Source organism: Clinocottus analis, unplaced genomic scaffold (assembly GCF_023055335.1).
Source record: "Clinocottus analis isolate CAN_PGR_092001 unplaced genomic scaffold, fCliAna1.0.p SCAF_20, whole genome shotgun sequence".
NCBI classification, from domain to species: Eukaryota; Metazoa; Chordata; class Actinopteri; order Perciformes; family Cottidae; genus Clinocottus; species Clinocottus analis.
In genome coordinates, this window is record NW_027175932.1 from 7,793,772 (window position 1) to 7,811,085 (window position 17,314).

The window sequence follows — 17,314 nt, forward strand, 5'->3', positions numbered from 1 at the left end:
GACTTATTACACTTCCGGAGTGACACGCTGGTCTCGTCAAAGTGCGACCTCTATTAAATTAAAGAGTGAGAATTCAAATAGCTTTTTTTTTTTTACTTTGGAGTACAGGTTTGTCAGAGCCTTGTACGAGTGTCCAGGTTTTGTTCTGGGTGTAAGAAAGAAATGTTTCTCATTCACATTCACTCAGTATGAAGCATTCATAAAGCCCTATATGCTAATTTACCCACTGAGACCATAGAGAACCTTTTCTCATAAAAGCTTTAATTACATGGTGCGCAGGCTGCCGGAGAGAACTGCCACCTTTTGTTTTTATCCCAATTCAAGCACTGGTCATGGCAAATGGGACTGTGGTGTCAAAATGCAGGGTGCAAGTGTGGAAATGAGATGAATCTAACATGTAAAAGGCAATTATATAATTTGATTCCAGTCAGTACCCGTTGCCTGCAGACAATCCTTTCTTTCTCTTTGTGTTTCCCCCACGCTAGAACAGTTGCATGGCGTGATTCGAGGAATGAACAACTGGCAGGGAGCCAAAACTCCCCCGAGGACCGAAGATATCAGCCAAAGGCACCCAAGATGGAGTAAGTCTTTGTTCTTCACAATGGGCTCCACTTCATCAGGTCCTGGAACTCTGATTGCCCTCCGGACCATTAGAGGGGGGACAACAGGGCCACGTAGTCCTCACCTTGAATGAATTCACCCTACAAGGTCACTCCATTTTATATTAGGAGAGTCGATCCAAAAAGTTCCTTGGCAAAAATTATAGGTTCATGCCTATGCAAGCATCATTTATTGACGTAAGAAAAGGGCTCAACAGAAAACAAAATGGATGCTTTATTAATATTTTTCTTTGATAGCTATGTTACCCTTGTTGTAGAGCAAAGTACATGTCTTTATGGTGCGAGACATTAGCGCCACTAACTTCTGTAGTTCATTGCAATTGATCAGCATTTCTTCCTTTGGAATTTCTCAAAAAAGTTCCTTTGTTCAACTGTCCATATTTCCAGAAATATTGAATCCCAGCAATTTATATTCACAGCAGTTACAATACGGAATTGAAATCATTGTAATTTTAGTTAAATAGTTACAGAACCAGCTCCTACAAAATAAATACAAGTACGTCAGTGTCTACACTGTCTTCATCTTGGAATATTAAGATGTGTTTTTCTAGGATTATGTAAGTTTTGTGATAATGAAGATTTTACAACTTCAAAATGAGTTGCACGGTTTGACTAAAAGCCTTCAAACCATTTCTGTAGTTGCTGCTCTCTGTCAATGTAAGGCCTTATAGGCCTATGAATCATCTATTATGGGGGATAAACTGTACATGTGTAATGTGGTTGACTTTTCATAAATCAAGTCAAATTGTAGCTCTAGGAAACAAGTTACTTGAAAAGTGCCAAAATGTTTCAACACATTGCTAAATTACAATAATCACACTCTTTATGGTGAATAATGGTCTTGTGGGTGTTATCGCAGAACTACACAGTTTATTTGAGCTAAAAACAAAAAGGTCACAAAGCACTTCTTATTTCTGTTTGCTATTATCTTGATGAGCCTTTTTAATCATGCAATTCACCGACAATGAAACATTTACGATAATTAGTGCATGTTAAGAGATTACTTGTTGCAGCAAAACCGTCAATTATACATTTTATATTGACTTCTTTGTGGCTGACAAGGCCAACGTTATCTGAATTGTTGAAATTTGCAAAAACAGGACAAAGTGAGAGAAAGAGGATGAGAAACACAAACACGTGCAGATCTGTTGCATATGTCAATGACAACCTTCTCACGTCATCTCAAAAATGAGTCCACAAGAAGAAATATACATGGACCAATGTATCCTGAGGGAATAGTTCACGGTTTGTCAGAAACACCGACATGAAAGTGATTGATGTTTTCTGTGCAATTACAAAGTTACAAAGAGATAGATTGAAGCCTTTCACTGAAGTGTTTTGTTATTGACGTAGAGAATATCCAATCCCTGTGTTCCAGATTATGCCTTTGAAGTGATAAAAAGATATTTCATGATCAGAAGGGTGATTAATTGGTTGCTGCCATCATACGAATTTCTTGTTAGGGGGAACTGCCGGGATATTAATTGGTGCAGTAGTGGTCCATTACATTTTCTTTTTTACACTGTCAGTCATCGTGTAAACAGTTTTTCCCACTCCCTGGGGAATAATACTCCATCAAGTATGTACTAACGTCACCTTTTGTAGAATAATGCGCCACGTTATTGCTCACAAGCTCAAAGCTTGATCCATATACACAATGAGAATCAATCTTTTCCTCGAAATTGCTGCAAGAAAGCAAAAAAGCATATTTTTAAAATGGAACTTTCTGAGGTTTTTTTTGCACCGTTTCTTTCCTAATTCTATTTGAGAGAAAGCCAGTTTAACATTCATACGCCACTGTTTGCCTTCAACTGTAAATCGGCCCAGTAGTTGTAATTCAGGGGCCCCGGCTCTTCTCTGAGGGCCACCCGCCTTGAAGCAGACATAACTTGCTTCTCTTTTTCCCTTTTCTGCAGAATACATTCTCTCTGTACAGCACATACGTAATAAATTGCTTGACCTTGGTCCAAATATAAATAACTTCTTTTTTGTTCTTTTCTCAGAAACAAAAGGGAAGAGAAATTGAGGCGCAACAGAGAAGTCAGATCTTTTCTTCTCTCTGCAACTAACCTTCAGGCAATGATGAATGTATAATGCATTGTTAGTTAATATATTCTATAGAGAACTTTCTTGCTTAAAGTAGAAGGTGTACAAAGAAAAGACAATATAGGTGGCGTGAAATAGTTTTGATGGCATCGATTGGAAATCTGAATGTGAACTGGTGAGTCATCTCACAGTGGCTTCAGCATGGCGTTGTCATCCATTATGAAGCCATTAGACGTGCTGTGTTTATGTCCATCTTTTTGGATATGCCAACATTAATTACAGACATCAATTCATTAGTATTCAACGCTGCTTCAAGTCTTCCCAATGGTAACTCAGGCCCACCTGTTTCTGTGATGAAGATTGGATTAGGGTCTGGATGGCACTCAGTGAAGACGAGGGCATTTTTCTTTTGGCAGCCGTGTGAAACAGAACAGACTGTGTTCATCCTGAATGTCCAGACTTATTCAAACGGTCATTTATCACTTTGACTCTCAAATCTCAAAGTAGAAGGACCTGTAAGTATCATAAAGATCGAACAGAAGACACTTAATTTTGTGCGTGAACGCCAGATAGTCATCGTATTAATGTATGTGAAGAAAAATGATGTTGTGTGCTCGCACTCACTTAAATTAGAATTCGGAGATGAAGAGAAGATGGAAGAGTTATGACTAATGGGAAAAGCTGTTTGTGTGTGGTGTGTCTGTGTGTCTGTACGGGTGTATGCGTGTGTGTGTGTGTGTTTGAACTGGCACGTACAGAGAAAGCGCTACAACGAAAGGGAAGAGAAAGTGATTCATCCGTAAACTGAAAAGGTAAAGAGTAAGAATCAAATAATTTGGCTCATGCAAGACTTAGGCATGCAACACAATGACAAAATGAGATGCTGTTCTACCACAATGCAACATTAGGGGTGATCAGATAAACGTTTTAATACTGTTAAACCATTTTTCAGACGCACCATACCTGCAAAATATAAACTAACCCTTCCACTCTCTCTGTATTTTGCAAAATGCAGCTCATTTTTCCCATTTACTGCTAATCCACGGACACAACAGCACTGGTGTCCGTTTTAGAAGAGATTAGCCGTCACCTGACCACAGTTCTTTGCCCTTGGCAAAGATGGCTTTGCAGAAACGCAGCGTAATTTGCCTGTTAATGAAAAGGTCACCAACTGTAATATTAGGCAGGAAGGCTGTACACTGCACTGGTTATCAGTGCAAACATAACTGAGGTAATCAGGAGCAAAAGTCTGCAGAACGGCAATAAAAGACAAAAGAGAAAGGAGGAGGGAGAAGTCCCAGTAAGCCAACAAGATTTCACTGATGGATGATTTTGTGAAGGGCAGGAAAGTATTCAGGTGCGTCACACATGTGGGGTGAAGTGTGGGGGCTTGTAATGCGTGGAATTGTTTCTTAGTATTCAACTAAAATGCAAATTGGACAATGCTACAAATTGAAGCTGTTTCTTGGTGCTTTTCAAGATAAATAAGAACTGTAATAGTCGTATGGTGAATGAAACCCAACATTCCCAAGCTATCCAACATTACAACATCCTGTCGTGTATAGTCTTTACAAGATCTTAACTTAAACTGGTAAACGCATACAGAATGGCAAGGATGGTCACACACAGACACACACACACACACATCTTTTTGCTTACCCACCTTAATGCAGCGGCTGCAGGAGTGGATGCAGTTGGCCTCAGGTGGCTTTTCCTCATTGTTCTTTTCCCTCATGCCTGGTTAAACATGATGTATTCCCCTTGTCATGTCGTCTTGTCCCCACGGAATCAATGGGCCAAGGACCCTTAAATGTACAGTAGCAGCCATTCTGCATTCATCCCATATATTATACATGAGTACTGCAAGGCTGCTGCAGAAATGTCTCTTGGACCGTACTCCAGTAAAACAGATGAAAATGCTTGTTATAGGACTTCTGTCCAGACTATCCTTTACTGCAATATAGGAATATAAAATAAATACATAATCTGACAATGTGGATAGAAAAGAAAGCTATAATTATCGGTGGTAAGCTAGTCAGTCAAGTCGTAGTTAACATCCATGTCTGTCCAAAATGCTTTCACTTCATAATTGTATCCTTTTTTTTTTCCTAATTTGATGAAACTCCCTGAAGGCATTCCAGCGATGTCGCCTTCACGGCCATGACTCTTGTCCGCACAGAGGCATAAAACAGCTATTATGCGCCCTCAATGAAATATGCCAGCACAAGAAAAAGATGTTGACGTGAATGCTTTTTCCGCTTTAAGTCTATTGCATATTAAGTCACAGTAGACGGTTGTGTATAATGACACTTTGCTCTGAAACGCCATTCCTCCACTCAGAGGCTGCAGGCTTTGCCCTGCTGCATTCAGGTTGCTGCAGGGATGTAACAAATATGAATATATCTGCTGGTTCACAGAGTGAGTCATTACAATTAACATTCCAAGCATTACTATTAGGTTCTTAGTTTTAATATGTTGATGTTATTTTTGATAACATCATCAGAGTGGCAGTCAAAACAAAGTGTGCAAGCTCCACAATGGAACAATTTGTTTCAATTATATTGCTTAAAATTCATTAAAAACATTTAATTCAGCAAACTCGACGGGATATTGTGTTCACAAACTTGTTGCATTCCAGTGGAGACAGTTTGCTCAGTCTCCGAGGAGACGATTGCTTCATCACAACAAGTTATTATCACGTGTACCTACTGTTTGAGTGCGTGTGAACACGTGGCGTGAGCCTTCAGCTTACAATTCAGGCCTGTGTGAGAATCGTTCTGCAGATAGGATGGGATTGCTGTGGCATTTATTCGACCCCCATCTCCATCCTTTTCTGTCCCACACTCTGTTTCTCTATCTGTGATCACAATGAGCATGTGTTATATCTCAGCTCATGTTCCCGATAGCAGCTAATGAGGAGTCACAGTGACAGTCTTGCTGCTCTCCCCTCCGAAATGACTCAATGAATTAATAATGAAATTGTGGCACAAAGCAAAGGCTGTGAGGGTGTGGGCGCAGACCTCACCTTGGCAAATGAGACACTTTCATGTGTTTGATCCACATGTCTGCTTGTGTTTGTTACGCGTCTGGAAGAAGGATTGCATCCCTTTACCTCAGAAAGAGCAGCAATACTTTTAAAATAATGCACGATAGGTAAAGGTTCTACACTCTCGTTCCCCCCCTGAGGTTAACACTAGCTCTGTCAGCACTCTTGTCTGTTTGCCTAATAATATGTCAACTTTTTATGTGCTCAAATGAAAAGTCCAGTTTTTAGATTTGGGACGATGAATTTTCCAGGCGATCTCGGAGGGTTATTTAAATAGGAATAAGTCGGACTTATCTCAGCAGAGAAAAGGAACATGAACACCATAGTCGGTACATAGATTTCACTGAAAAGGAAAGGAAAGATTTGGACCTGAACATTAAGTAAATATAGTTGTGAAAACTAATGTAGGGAAGAAAAAGGTACAATATTTGAAGTTTAACTGTAAAATGTAACCAACTATAAGTATGAAGTTGCATGAAATGGATTAAACTGTATGAAGTGCACTTAACCAATTAGGAACCTCTTTCCTCTCCACATGCTCATTAATTCTGTGAAGCTTTTAACCGCTTTGACCTAATAACAACACGAAAAGTTTGTCTCGAAAACTCAAATTAATTGCATCTGAAATCATGACAGAACACCACTTGTGTTTCAACAATCCAGTTTCTCTCTCTTTTCCATCAAGAAACAGGTTATTGTTTAAATGTTCCAGTAATGAACACCTGGGTACTTTATTAGCAGCTGTGATTGGGGACCATTTGCTGCAAGGATTCAATTAAGCATCATCACGGGTTGATGTGCCAATGTTGGCGAGAGCAGGCCTGAAATGCAAGATCAAGTTTGACCAGATTGTAGCTGCCATGATATGGACATTTTGTACAATATATCCTTGTATGCTTGGTACTCAAATCTGTCTGTCTTCAAATTTAGCTTATCATGGAGACTGAAAGTAGAGAGTAACCGCTAACCTGGCCCTATATCCAAAGGTTAAAACAGTCCACCGAAAAGAACTAGCTCAAATCTCTAAATGGCATATAATTCATTTAATAATAAGTGCAAAAGTTATCACTGTGAGGTCGCCAGACAACCAGCAAAGCATCTTGTCAAAGAATAGTCTGTGACATCACCTTCTCTGGAAATCACAACTTGTTGTTGATACAATTCTGTTTTGGAAAAGATGTAACCAGAGATAGTGTGCTTAGCTAGCTATTGCCCTCTGCGTTCAGCATTTCCGCTAAGCTAAGCTAACAATCTCCTTGATGGAGCCATATATGTTTAATAGAGAAATGAGATCTTCTGCTCTTGCACTCAGCAAGAAAGGGTGCTTCCTAAAACATTTTCAGAAGCTCCATTTGATATTTCTCCATAATTTTACGCTACAGAACAAATGCAAGATAGGGATATCATCAGTGAAGAGAACACCATGGATGGTTGGCCTACTGACTGATATCTCAGGTGTTTGAAATGGAGCGCGCAGTGAACACGGCCAAGCTCCCACAGGTTCGGCAGATCGGTCCAAGCTGAAAGATCAGATCGCCATATGGTGGCTTCGTCTCTCTCTTCCAACAAAGAGCAAACTGTCTGACGATGAGTCAGGCTTCTCTAAATAGTCGGTCATCAGGGGGCACATCAAAGGCACTTCTGAGACTTCATCAGACTGAATATTCTCTCCATGCAAACACGCAGCTGACCAAAACAAAACAGGTTAGCGGGGCCGGTATTTGAAACGCATTTGCAATTCAAATCAAGGTCTCGCATGTTTACTCAATTTAATGAGGTTCAAATTTGTTGGAGCTGTTTAGTTTGTGAACTGTAAAGGGGGCTGCCAAGCAAGCTGAGTCAGGTTTCTTATTCTATAAATGATGTCTAATAGCACAACTTGGCCTCTGAACTGCAAGGTTAGCTATTACTTAAGAATAGGATTGCTGATGCACTTCCGTCTTTGAACTGCTAGCAGGGCTAAACGGATCAGCCTGTGCAACCCATGCTGCATTTTGTGGTCAGTGCACATAAAGTTAGGTGTAGATACATAATAGCATTGATGAGAATGCATGCGTTTAGAGCAGATGTGAAGATGTGACAGCAAAAATTGATGTTGATCTTTTTGGTTGTGTGTAGGGCTTTACCATACATACAACTTTATAACACTTTCCTACTTCAATTAAAACATTATTCTGATTCATTACACTTGGGGTTTCATGTTTTTTTTGCCATCGTTCTTATTGGTAATGATAACATATTACTCATTACGTTCATTAATCAAATGAGGCAACTAACAGTAAACTAGACAGATGATCAGATGATACAGTTCTTAAATAAATGAATCCAGATATAATTACTGGTTTGTTCTGGAGCTTTTGACATTGTGATAAAGAATAGTTTAAATGTTTGCTCAGCACTTAAAATGTTCCATTATTTTGAACACTTTTATATTATACATGTTGACTCAAAACGGGAGCTTCACAGTTCATTCTCAAGCTTAAAAATAACAGTTGGAAAAACTATTTGAACTAAATGTGAACTGACTACTTAAATATTTAGTTTTCTTTATCTTCTTTGAAGCCAATATGGACGAGAAATCCCAAAAAGCTCCGAAAATGAAACGTTTGATCATCTACAACTCCATGAAAACTGAGCGTATGTCGAATAAACATCTCAAGACAGGCAACAAAGTGGACCTTAACCTTGAAGTGTCAACAGCAAACATACATCCAGATTTACATTCATCATTCCCGTCCTATTAGACTTCATGGTAGCGATGTTGGCGAGTACCCAGATCTCAGCAATTACTTCACAATACTACAAAAAAAAAAAAAAAACACCTGCGTGAACCTGAATTATCGTTTAACCCCAATAACCCTCTTTCCCGCAGTCATCAAGCTTCTTTCTGCACACCACTGGAGATCGCTACAGTGGGTTCTGTGTGAGAAAATGACAAATGAAAGGATGAGTTGATGTTGGAAACCCCACATGTACCCAGATGGCCTTTTTGTATCTGTGGGCTATTTTAGCGGCTGCAACTATAAACAATTTCATGCCATCTGCTTTGTGATGTATTTGGTTCCATCTGTTTAATCAAGCATCTCTAGGAGCTTGTTCATGCTTTGCACGAAGGGTGAGAAATGATAATCAGTCAGCAGCCATAACATCACACATATGTAGATTAAAATAGTCACTGTATAGATTCTGTTGAATTAAATGTTATCCAAACAGCAGCCAACATCCTCTCCTTCAAATGGACTATATTTGCAGTATATAATCCATATGAAGGAGAGGATAAACACAATGTATATTACATTATACATTGTGTGGTGAGAGGTGGTCTGGGAGAAGGCATGAAAGTTATCCTCTCCCCACCTTAACCAATAGCTGACAGTGCCTCAGATAACCATACAAAGCGTATAATGCGGGTGTCACTACAAGCTGATATTGTATCGCAAAATCTGATATTTTTGCGGGGAAAAAAACATTGCAATACTTGTGACACTGGCCTTTGAATACTGCAAAAGTAGTCCTGACTGAGTCAATGTTCTGAAATCAGACACAATGCACAGCATTTTGACCTGTGGCTCATAAAAAAAACAAAAAAACAATGGTATTGCTTTAAATATTGGTCTTAAAACATTTCCCCAAAGTCCATCCCCAAATAAATAACCCGTTTTATCAAGTTATCTACTTTCCAAAAGGCATGATCTGCAATTACTGCATCAATGATTCAGGTTCACAAGAGGATTTAGAAAGTGGGTATTATACAAATGACTATTCTACTTTAGCTACACACTTGAAAATCGTTGTTGCTTTACCACAATAATTCAGTTTAAGGTTCGCCCAGTCGGCTGCAGTCTTCGGTTGTTTTCTATTTATCCGTTCACCTGAATGTGTCTCTGTAAAACATGCCTGAGTGCTCATATCTTTGCCTGTACCACAGATCAGCCAACCAGCCCATTCACAACACCATGAGGCTATCTTGCACACACGCGCATGTTACGGACTGGTTGGCCAGACATCCAACACACACACACACACACACACACACACACACACACACACACACACAGGTGGCCGGCTAACAAGACAGTTTGACACGTGCGAGCAGGTTTTGCTGACCAGAGGGGGTTTCTAACTGACGTAAGGAGAAATCCCGCAGTCATTTAACTCTCAACCTGGCTGTTTTCACACCAGCTCTCTGTAGACTGCTTAACACTAGCTGGGCTGTCAGAAGGGAGAGAGGAGCAAGTGGGGGAAAGGAAACAGGCCGTCTCAGCATACCGCTGACTAGTGTATGTGTATTGGTCTGCATGCATGTGTGTAGTATGTCTGCTGTATCTGTTTGTGTGTGTGGAGTGTGTGTGTGTGTGTGTCTCTAATGAGCTCTGTGGTTGATGATAAAGAGGACCCTTAAGCATTAAAAGTCCCTCAAGATGCATTGGTGTTTGTAAGGGTAATGTGTATTGGGATGGTGAAGATTAACAAAGAATTAGAAATAGGAAAATTAAAACAACAATCGATAAGGAAAATATTTGTCCATTAATGTTAGAAATAAGAATTTACAATAAGAATTAAAAAAAGGTAAATTACCATACCAGTGTGTAATGAGAATGATCTTCTGTAGTTTTTCAAATGTATCTTTTTACTTTTTTATTTTACCCACAAATTGCATCACACATTAGCAAAGTTAACCCTTCTTAATGGATGTCTATTTCTGTTTTGGTGCAGAAACACATTTGCAGGAATTGAAGCGTTGCTAAGACTCTAATATCAACGTCTAAAAGTAGAAGTGGAGTCGAGTTTGTCTGGTGTGTTGACCTATGCATTTTTAATTAAGCAGACATTTTCACTGTCAAGACAAACCTGTTAGTGGAAACAGTTGTTCCTCTCTTTGTGGGGTTTAATCATCTTAAGGTCTCTCTAGCTTTAGTCCACAAGGCTTAACAAATAAAGTAAATATAGGAAATAATTAGTCTGTTCATAAGTGAGTAGTTTCTCCATTGGCTCTGGTTTATAGCTTTTTAGCAACACAATCATCACAATAATCTGCAGCCTCTGCAGACCAGAGCAATTTCAATTTAGCTTTGCACACACATTTTGGGGGTGTTTGTACATGTTTGTTTCTGAGTCTGCTGGTGTTTGTATTTTGGTGCATGATGGTGTGTTCAGGTGCATGTGTCAGTTGTCCTGTTGGTGCATCCTGGTCGGCTTGATTTCCATGGCTACGTGCCAACGTGCCCGGGTACATTACACAGCAGTCAAACAGTCTTGAATGGATGAAGCCAAGAGGACAAGAGTTCGTCTGTTCGCGTGTCTGCCCGTATGCTACGTGTATTTTTTTCTGCGTGTGTAAGTGAATGATCACAAAAAGATCACTGAACGGTTGACAATCTTTGGAGGAAAGAGCCAAGCTCAGCTGTTTGACAAATCTAATTGATGCATTGCCAAGAAATCTGTCATTGCGCTGTGTTAACCAAATTGCTCGGAGAAAACCGGAAGGCAAATTATGTGATACAGATGCATGGACATTTGAGGCAGTTGTACGTTAAAAAAAAAGGGAACAAAATAAGGATAGAAAGAGAGCACATGCTATAAAGAATGTAGGTGTACAAGGAGACAAGACATGGAGTGTATAGATGTATAAAAACAGGAAGCAGCTCAATGTATACAAGACATAAAGACCAACATGCAATAAGAGACAATGGCGTGAAAAGAACAAAAAAGCAAATGCAACAAAGGAAAATACACAGAAATAAAACATGCACATTTCATATTTCAGCCAAGTCACCAGCCAGTGGAAACAACAGGAGAGGTGGGAGTGTAAGAATCAACAGTTGAATACTTTTTCGTAGAAGCACAAGACCGGGGGAAAGGACGGATGCATCGGAAATTTCCCTGTCATGCTCCTAATACAATTTGTATGCTTGTCTGCCTGTTGCCAAAAGCTCGATAATACACTTACCCTCACCTGTCTTTTTTACGCGGTAATGAGAACAGTATTTTTCTTCATATCGCACTGGCTCATGCTATCAATTTGACCACTGTCAGTGTCGGGGTGTGTCAGTAATTGTGATTTTCCGATGGGAAATTAACAAAAACTGTGCAGAGACGCGGGAAGGAATAGGATTGTGTAAGGCAAAGAAGTCATGAGGAAAGACAAGAGGGCAAAATTAGTTGAGAGAAAATATATTTGAAAGTTAAACCCAATAAATTAACGGTTGTAACAATAAAGTAACTAGTAGTTACAGCTATCAAATAAATGTAGTGGAGAAAAATACAATCTTTCCCTTTTGAAATGGAGCAGAATAGAAGCAAGACGTAGAATGAGATATAAATACTCAAGTAATGTACAAATAAGTCCACTCCCTACTTAAGTACTTGAATAAACGTACTTACATTTCACTACCCTCTACTGAGCAATAAATGAATATACTATCCTCGAAGAAGAAGAAAAAAAAGACTGCCAAATAATGAACACCTGAGCCTTTTAGGAAAAGAGACACTTCAAAGAATAAGAGGCCACAGCACCTGATGCTGAGAAGACCTTCGGGCATAAACACATTTTGGCACCAGGAACACGGGAAGAAATGAAAATGGTGTCAAGGCTGCAGAACACGGATAAATACTCTCATGGCAAAGCATCCTCTCAACAAGGATACATACAGTATCTCTCTAGACATTGACTCATTGCATTTAGGTTTTTGATGCAACCCAGATCATCATGACCAATTTAGATGGCACAGAGTTTGAGCGTGTGGGTGTGAAGACGTAGGCAAACTCGGCACCGGGGTATGTTTTGCAGTCTTTCTTGTAAAGTTGACAGCAGTTTTGGGAGATGTTCAGGCATTATTGAGAGCTTGTAATCAATGAATTGTTATCAATAATGTTTAAAAATGTACACTGGAAAAGGAACAAAGACAAAGAGTAAAGGAAAGAAGAAAGAAAGCCCAATTATTTAACCTGAACGATTCACTCATCCCACTGCAGATAGAAACAACTTATCCAATTGTAAGAGGACACACACACGCACGCGCGCACACGCACACACACACACACACACACACACACACACACGTGGCCCAATCAACTGCTGACTTGGGAAACATTCCTAAGTAGCATTATTTGCCTCTTGACTCAGCATTTCTTCACTAACAGAGAGGCAGAGAGACAAATGCTCACAACAAAAGCTTGTTATTGATTTAACTCCTACTGAATCAAATGCATGGAGCGGACAGAGAAAGACAATTTGCAAAACAAACAATGATTTTCCAGTTAGGCTGTCTCAGAAAATGCACTGACTGACTTGTAAAAAAAAAAAGATCGAACCATACATTTTCTTGCAAATACTCAACTACATAGGATACTGAATGGGTGTGCACTTTAGTGCTATTCTTAGATAATTAGGAATGCACATTTGTGTTACATGAGTGTGTAGGGGTGATCACTTGATAGATCGCTGCATAGTTTCACTTGATCAGTAGATAGCTTGTAAAATAAAGACAAATGCTTACAAAATTCAGTCACAATAGTCAGTGGTTTTAGAGCCAAAATGCTGAAAAAATATATATCCAACAATAAAAAATGATATTTTTGGATGTCTTTGGTATTTACAAACAGTGCAAACACATTTTTTTTTCCAAAAGACTAAATGAAATGTCACACATGCTTGAGTTAACTTAGCTTTGCATACAGACTAGTAACAGACCTGGCAAATAAATACATCACAAATAAAGCAAATATTCCCTAAATGATTTCTTCAAACTAGAACACAACGCATGCTAGTCGTTACTTATTAACAGGTTAGCACTTAGCATTCACTCAGTGATAAAGTTACATGGACAAACAGCCATTCATCACTTTACCAGACAGGCACACATTCAAGTCAACAAACTAAACAAAAAAAGCCCACTATTCATTAATTCAGTCAACTAGACAGCGAGCCAGCTAGTCAGTCACACAGGCAGTAGCTCAATCACTCCGATTTACAGCAGGCCCAATGAGTGCCAGCCTGTCTGGCAACCACAAAGCAGCCCCCGTCATTTGGTGGCCGGCCAGGCTTCCAGTCAGCCATCCAGCCAAAAAGTCTAAAAAGTCACACAAATATTTGGCGGGCCGTGGCATTCCCCCACCCGGTCAACGGAGCCAAGAAACCAGCTATTCCGCCAACATTTCTACTGGATACCAAAGAAGGAGAGCGAGCAACAGGCTTGAGGTAAGCAAGGCGGGAGGTGAGAAAACAGAAAGGCAGATCAAGATAAACAGAGAGCAAACAAATTATCAGCATGCCAGAATACAGTCTGCATTCAGCAGATGGTATAGTGTTCACTGCATTCGTTCAATAATGGGTTGGATACAAGAAATGAATATGTCAGAGAGAGAGAGAGAGAGAGGTGCATATGCGCAAAATCACGAAAATAATGACTTTCATTTAGTCAGTTTTTGAAACAAAATGGATGAGCAAAAGGGATGATTTGAAAACATACAGGAAAGCTAATAGAGTAATGAACGTTATAGTAATATTTCATATTAAAACTGGAACTGAATTAGCAATAATGTGGCTATCATGGAGGGGGACAATAGATGACACAAGATGGCCATTGTTTTATGAGGCACAATGTTGCCAAAAGCACTATCATTATTACACACAATGACCGTGCACACACGCCAATACACCCATCTGCACACACAAGAGAATACTGAAGAGACTGACAAAAATGAGGAACACACACACACACACACACACTTGCACGCATCCATGCCTGTATGGATATAAACCCTTTGGAATATTAATTTGCTGCCTCATGATAAGAGATGAAGCCTTTTAAATGGTTAGTTGAAAGCCCATTGTACCAGCAGTACCACTGGGGAGAGGACTTTTGTCTCATAATAAATTATGCCACAAATGTGAACGTGCGTGTGTATGTCTGTGTACTGATAGAATTAGAAAGCTGTATAAATCATGAAGAAGAATATTTTGACAGTTTGATATGGCAGCCTGGGGAGCAAGTATAGGGGTGAGATGGTATAGATCGGACATTTGGCCAGGAATATAAAACACAAAAATAACGGGCAAAGCTGAAGCCCCAGCAAATTTGTGATCATAAACCCGCCCGCTGGGGAAACCCCCTACATGCCTTTAACTCATTCCATTTTTCTTCTTCTGAAGACATCAATATGCAAGTATCCTGCTTTATTAATTCAGAGGAAACATTCTTTGCTAATGCTGTGTGACACTGACACAATATAGCGCCGCAAATGACCATGAACCTCTTTCTTTATCCCTTAAACAAGTAGTTTTAGTTTGTGTATATACATTAATATCTTTGAAAAGTATAAAGTAGCATAAAATAGAAAGGAAATTCAAGAAAATGTGCCCGTTGGTACAGTACTGCGTGAGTTCATGTACTTTGTTTCTTTGAACTGGATGTTCAGGTTCTGTCTTCAACCAGAGTCAAAATTACTGCTACAACTGCATACTTATGCAAGTAGTCACATTTATCAACTAGCCGGCTCGTCAATAGATATTACCAATGTATTATTCAAGCATTAGCACCAATTAGGATATATTACGCTAACAATATCCTTATCAAAAACCAACCGTTCTCCCACATTACTACAGATGAATAATTAATTTAGGAAACCCCTAGAAGGATGTTCATGTATTCAAAGTGCAGATTTAATGAATTGTATAGTTTGCTGACTCTAAAATATTGGAAAAACTGCATTTGTGGAGAGCAAAGAAACGTAAAAAGAACCAGTGGCTCTCTCACGCTACATGTGATCCTTCACTGGAAATCAAGACACTGTTCGACTGACAACTAGTTGCAGCTTCCACTAAGTGAATCGGACCGCTCAGTTAGACACGTTGCCTCCAGCAGATGTTGTGCTATATTTGTTGAGCAGCTCTGTCAACAAAAACTACTTCAACCAAGGTTTCCGCGGTTTATTGTGCACACTGCTGCTGACCAGCCTGACCTGCACAGATCTCACCTTTAGAAGCCAAGTCTTTGTCAGGAATGGATGCAGAGCATCGTGAATGTTAAATTACTTTCCCCACTATTGTGTGGACTAGTGGACATAGATTCCGGGAGAATAACTGTCAACCAGCCAGAAGGTATAAAGTTTTCTATAAAAAAAAAACACAATACAACACCTTGTATACCAGTGCATACCATTCCCCAAAAGCAAGCTACAGTTAAACAAATAACTGTGTTTCCATCTTAAATTAAAAAGCAAATTGAATATTGAAACTGTTCCCAAAAAAGTATTGCCGTGTATTTATTTATTTTTGTCCAATTAATTATTAACAGTTAAGGCAGGAACTCTATTATAGAAATTTTCCACGGGTGTGTTTATATGAAGATGTATTTATATTCGTTTTCTTTTTTAAATGTGGAACAATGTGGAAATATGAGCAATCTCTGAATCTGACTCATAGACTATCATACTCACAATATTGAGCAGTTATTCCCCAGTATCATTTATTTTTATACAAAAAAGTAGATTGTCAATTACCTCTTTCCTTTCCACAATTTCAACAGTGAAGAATAGTCAAATACACTCTTCACTTATCGGAGTGGCAGCAGTGGTCCACTAGGGTTGGGGTTGGGACAGTTTGATAAGCAGCGTAGAGAAACAGGACAACTAAACATATGTTAACATTCGATATCAACTTGTGTGTCATGAAGGCGAGCACCCATGAAGAGCAACAGCCTTTGAAGCAAATTTTACTTAAAAGCCAAACGGTGTAATTACAATTTCCATCTGGTGACGCGATTGGGCAAAGCATATTTTCTTTTTTCATTTTGTGAAATGAACTAATAGCCTAATCTAGAGTTATTTCCTGAGATTGAGCTTGGATTTAAAGGAAACACTACAGCTCTTGCTCTGCTGGCTGATGGTGTTGACAACCGTCAACAGATCGAGGAGATACAAGCTGAATTTTATACTTAGACGGTAAACTAGTTTGGCTTCATGCGCCAAACAGCAACTTTCATAGGAATGCATGGTATGTGACATCTGATGCTGTATACAGTTATCTTTAAATATCCATGCATGAAGGGGCTGATTCATTTTACAATTGAAAGAATACATTTTCTTTCATATTTTGCTATTAAACACATCATTTGCACAAGGCGTTGGGCCAACTGTGCCTTAAGATCATTTGCCTAGTATTGTATGTCCCTTTGGCTTGGTCTTTGGCATGGTTGCTCAAGGTAATTGAGAGAGCAGGCTGGTTGAATGCATGGCTGGGGGCTGTAACACAAGATACTGTAGAGCCATAGTAGGAAACCAATTTGGTGGAGACAGTCATGGGATTTGGATTAAAAAGAAGCAGCATTTTGCAAAATATGTTTACTGCTAGACATATCAATGGTGGCGAAAGAAGACAAGCTCATGATGATGGCCCTCTCCTGCTGATAAATATCCTGCTGCCCACGCCTTCTTCTCCCACAGTCATTTTCTAAACAATATAAAATCACATGGCAGTCAAATCAAGGGAGATTTATTCGTAGCCTTTGATCTCTGGCATGTCCAACATCTCCAGCAAGTCAATGGCGTACCATGTTATTTGCTGTAATAATACATTGTGAGGTTTCTCGATGTGAAGAAA